Below are 6,109 nucleotides of genomic sequence, written 5' to 3'. Positions count from 1 at the left end.
CTAATTGATAATAACACAATAATAGTAGGGGACTTTAACACTCCACTTACATCAATGAACAGATCATCTGAACAGAGGAAAAAGTAAGGAAATAATGGCATTGAATGGCACAGTGGAACAGATGGACTTAGCAAATATATTCAGAACGTTTCATTTTAAGACAGAAGAATACACATTCCTTCAAATGAATGTGGAACATTCTCTAGAATAGGTCACATAGTAGGTCACAAACAGTCCTCAACAAATACAAACAGGTTAAATCCTACCCTGTACCTTTTCTGATCACAATTCTATGAAACAAGAAGTCAACTGGAGGAAAAAAATTGAAAAGGCCACAATTATATGGAGATTAAACAACATGCTACTAAAGAATAAATGGGTTACCCAGGAAATCAAAGAAGAAATTTTAAAAAATTCACGGAAAGAAATAAAAATGAAAACACGTAGTCCTAAACCTTTGGAATGCAGCAAAAACCAGTCATAAAAGGGAAATATATAGTAAGACAGGCCTACCTCAAGAAGCAAGAATAATCTCAAATAGACAAATTCTACCAAAATATTAAAATTAATTAATACCTATTCTCAAACTGTAAGGCATTTCCTCCTTTTCTTTCTTTCTTTCTTTCTTTCTTTCTTTCTTTCTTTCTTTCTCTCTCTCTCTTTCTTTCTTTTTCTTTCTTTCTTTCTTTCTTTCTTTCTTTCTTTCTTTCTTCTTTTTTCTTTTCTTCTTTCTTCTTTCTTCTTTCTCTTTCTCTCTCTGTAAACTGTTCCTCCAATGTGCAGTTTGAACTTGCAGTCCCAAGATCAAGAGTCACATGCTCTACCCAGCCAGGCATCAAAGGAGCTAGAAAGAACAACAAACAGAGCCTGAAGCCAGCATAAAGAAGGAGATAATAAAGATCACAGCAGAAATAAATGATATAACAACTAAAAAACAATAGAATAGATTAATGAACTCAGGAGCTGGTTCTATAAAAAATTAATAAACTTGATAAATCTCTAGCCAAACTCACCAGAAAGAAAAGAGAAAGGACCCAAATAAATAAAATCACAAATGAGAGAGGAGAGATCACAATCAACATCACAGAAATACAAACAATTATGAGAATATTATGAAAAAATATAAGACAACAAACTGAACAATGTGGAAGAAATAGATAAATTCCTAGAAACATTTTAACTACTAAAACTGAAACAGGAAGAAATAGAAAACATGAATAGACAAATATCCAGTAGTGAAATTATATCTGTAATCAAAACAAACAAGTTTATAGGCAAATTCTACCAAAATATTAAAAATAATTAATACCTATTCTCAAACTGTAAGGCATTTCCTCTTTCTTTCTTTCTTTCTTTCTTTCTTTCTTTCTTTCTTTCTTTCTTTCTTTCTCTCTCTCTCTCTCTCTCTCTCTCTCTCAACTGGTCCTCCAATGTGGAGTTTGAACTCACAATCCCAAGATCAAGAGTCACATGCTCTACAGATTGACCCAGCCAGGCATCATAAAATAGAAAAGAATAGAAAATGTCCAAATTCATTCTATGAGACCAGTATTACCCTGATATCCAAAACCAGCTAAAGACTCCACTAAAAAAAGAGGACTATATTCCAGTATTCCTGATGAACATGGATACAGATTTTCTCAATAAAATGTTAACAAACCATATCCATCAATACATTAAAGGAATCATTCACCATGATAAATTATTCCTGGGTTGGAAGGGTGGTTCCATATTTGCCAAGCAATCAAGGTGACATCACATAATAAAAGAAAGGATAAGAATCATACAATCATTTCAATACATGCAGAAAAAGCATTTGACAAACTACAGCATCCATTCATAAAAATCCTCAGTAACATAAGGATAGAGGAAACATATCTCAACATCATAAAGGCCATATGTGAAAACCCACAGCTAATATCATCATCAATGGGGAAAAACTGAGAGCTTTTCCTCTATCATCAGGAACAAGACAGGGATGTTTACTCTTACCACAGTTATTTAATGTATTACTGGAATCTTATAGCAATTAGACAACAAAATTAGACAACATAAGGAAATAAAAGGCATTCAAATCAGCAAAAAAGAAATCAAACTTTCACTATTTTCAGATGACATGATACTCCCTATAGAAAACCAAAAAGACTATGCCAAAAAATGGCTAGAAGCTCATTAACAAATTCAGTAGTCTCAGGATACAAAGTCAATATACAGAAGTCTGTTGTATTTATATACACCAATTATGAAGCAGCAGATAAAGAAATTAAGGAATCAATCCTATTTATAATTATACCAAAAATGATAAAATACCTGAGAACAAAACTAGCCAAAAAGGAGAAAGATGTATACTCTGACAATTATAAAATACTGATGAAAGAAATAGAATGACACAAAGAAATGGAAAGATATTACATACTCATGGATTCGAGGTACAAATATTGTCAAAATATCTATATTACCTGAATCAATCTACAGATTTAATGCAACCCCAATCAAAATACAAAATACCAATAGCACTTCTCACAGAGCCAGAACAAATAATCCTAAATTTGTATGAAACTACAAAAGACTCTGAATAGCCAAAGTAATCTTGAAAAAGGAAAGTGAAGCTGGAGGCATCATAATTCTGGACTTCAAGTTATATTACAAAGCTAACAGACACGTGAAAAGAGGCTCAGCCTCACTCATTATCAGGGAAATACAAATTAAAACTACAATGAGATATCACCTCAATCCATCAGAATGGCTAAAATGAACAACACAGGTAACAGCAGATGCTCACATGGGTGTAGACTAAGGGGAACCTTCTTCCATTGTTGGTAGGAATGATAATTGGTACAGCCACTCTGGAAAACAGTATGGAGGTTCCTCAAGAAATTAAAAATAGAACTTCCCTATGACCCTGTAGTTGCACTACTAGGTATTTACCCAAAGGAAGCCAAAAATACTGATTAAAAGGGATACATGTCCCGATGTTTATAGCAACATTTTCTACGATAGCCAAAAAATGGAGCAGCCTATGTCCACTGATTGATTGACTGACGAATGGGTAAAAAATGTATGAGATTTTATATATATATGTAACATATATTCATAAAATATATATCCATAGTATATATATTCATATATATATGAATATTACTCAGCCAATAAAGAAAATCTTGCCACTTGCAATACTATGGATGGAGCTAAAGAGTATTATGATTCTAAGCAAACTAAGTCAGCTAGAGAAAGACAAATACTGTATGATTTCACTCTTATGTGGAATTTAAGAAACAAAATAAAGGAGCAAAGGGTAAAAAAGATGGAGGGAAAGCAAGAAACAGAGTCTTAACTGTGGAGAACAAACTGATGGTGTGGGGCTGGGTTAAATACATGATGGAATTAGGAGTGGACTTCTTGCAGTAGTGTTGTATGGTAGTGTTGAATCACTATACTTTACACCTGAAATTAATATTATATTGTATGTTTACTAACCAGAATTTAAATGAACACTTAAAAATAAATAAGGGATATTAATCATAGCATCGGAAACATAGGCAACAATATTGTTTTAACTTTGCATGGTGACAAACGGTAATAAACTATACAGTGGTGAATATTTTATAATGTATATAAAGTTTGACTCACTATGTTGGACACTGGAACTAATATAATATTGTATGTGAATTATGCATCATTAAAAAATAAAATTGTCACCCAGTGTTGCAAAGAAAAGAGAAACATACAGATCAATAGAAACATAGATGCAAAAAATAAATAAATAATTGCATTTTAAAAGTACTTTTTCTGCCTCCTCAATTTTTCTAAAAATCTAAAAATACCTTCACCTTTATAACTGAACTCTACTTCTGAAACTAATGATACACTAAATGTTAATGAACTGAATTTAAATAAAATAACATTTTAAAAAATTGCCTTCATCTTCCCTTATGTCCTTAGGTTTTTGTCATTTAGAAGAAACATTTCTATTACTATACAACTAGTTATCATGGGAGGATGAATCAATGAATATTTGAGTAATTACTTAATATTTAAATCTCTGCCATGGTGTTATTGTTCAATATTTTTTTATATCCTTCCCAGAAATGTATTCTATTCAGCAGAAATCTAAATAATTTATTTACAGATAACAGAATGCAGGTGTATTAAAAACTAAGGCAGAAAAATAGAGAAGTTTGGAAATTGATGTCATTGTGACTGTGACAATAAAGTTGAAAATGTAAGTCTTCGGAATTAGTGTCAAATATCAGTAAATACCTGTTACTAGGACGATGATTTTAGAGTATTTTCAGTATAATAGAAGTGACATAGCAAGGGCACAAGAAAGAAGTATGTGATGATAATTTAGCAAACTTACCTCAAATTAAAACTTAAACATCAAAAGACATTTCTCACAAGGTCTAGATTCTTAGTGTTTGTGATACAGATGAAAGTAAGTGAACAGCCTGGGTGGTCAAGTCTCTGACCCCAATATCAACTGGAATATAAAAATTTCTCAGAGACACATGCCAATTAAATGACACAATACAAGCTGAAAACTGCTACATTCTGGAGGTGTGTGATGAGATAAAGTGTCTTCAAAGTAGCCCAAGTGTAAGAATTTCCTGTTCAAATTTTAAGTGACACATTGATAAGAAATCAACTTTTTCCACTATTACCTCACTCTGAGCTCTCACAGGGTCGGCAGTCTGTGAAGACCACAGATATTACCTGTTTACAAGAGTAACAAGGTCTCCTACTGGAAGATGCATGACTTCCTGGCCAACAGAAGGTATGTAGCTCTACTGCCCTGTCTCTCTAATAGCCAACTTTTAGTGAGAGATTCCAAATGCTAGATGAGATGTACCCGAGGTATAATTAATATACAATCAAATCACAAAGAACGTTGGTATTTTTATTCCAACAATTCAGGGTGAAAAATAAGAATAAATATGAAATATCTTAGAAAATTTCTTAAAGTATTTAAAATATTACCTATGGTGAAGTAATCAAGTGTATACAAACACACATAGCTGGGTCTATAAATCAATATAATGTCAAGTGAAATCGCATAAACATCATGATAAGAAACAGTTAATTTTGGATTTGTCATCAGTCTAGATATAATTACATGTAAGATCTGATATTTAGCTCAGGCTTTAAAAATGAACTCTTAAAATGAATTCATCAAAGAGTGAGGTAAAACATTATTCCTCATGCACTTACTTAGGTAAATGAAACCAGTTTGGTTTTTTATAAAAAGCAGGAAGAAGTTCCTTCTGTAAATGCTACTTTAGATTTAACTATGAATAGTCAAAAGACTTTTTAAATAAATTGAGTAAAACTTGGCAAAAAATTCCATACTGAAAGGTACTACTGTCTAATGAGTTATGTTGCATCATCTAATGAATATGAATTAGTAATTATAATGTGGCTATTGTGTTAAACATTAAAATAACTAATATATTGTTGAGTTTATGAAAGCCGAATTGAATATTAAGTGATTTGTATGCATTATAAATTATACCTTTTTACTCCAATTTTAGATTAGTAAACTAAATTGCTAGAAATAAAGCAACTTTTTAAAGATCACATTTTGTAAATTTGAGAGCCAGAAGTAATTCTAGATCTCACTGACTTTAAAACTCATTGGTGGAATTATTAATTTATATTTAGATGATTTGTTAAAATTGCTTACACAACCAAAGCTATCCTCACAACCTAGGACAGTCATAGGATCTTTCTGAAAGTTTGTAACAACAGTGTTCTTCCATAAATGATCTACATTTTTATTTATCATTTTATGGTTTCATATTTTGCCATTTCTCAGAACTCTACAATTATTCAAAATAAAAGATCATTGATAAGAACATATCACCTTCCAATAAATAAATGTCATCAAATAAAAGTAATTTATTATAGGAAGTTCTTATATGTACTAAAACTATTTCCCAATCAGACTTCTCAATGTTTAAGCATGACTGGATTTAAAGCTCTAAGGGAACTAGTACCAGATTTTACATTATCAACTGCAAATGAGTACTATCACCCACCTCATGCTCCACCCAGTGTGACTGTCCTGGCAGTTTTGTCATTACATACAGTCTTCGTCAAGTCCTTCAGTTCA

Source organism: Vulpes lagopus, chromosome 21 (assembly GCF_018345385.1).
Source record: "Vulpes lagopus strain Blue_001 chromosome 21, ASM1834538v1, whole genome shotgun sequence".
In the NCBI taxonomy this organism is placed as follows: domain Eukaryota; kingdom Metazoa; phylum Chordata; class Mammalia; order Carnivora; family Canidae; genus Vulpes; species Vulpes lagopus.
The sequence above is the reverse complement of the archived record's forward strand: the minus strand, read 5'-3'. Positions refer to the sequence as shown.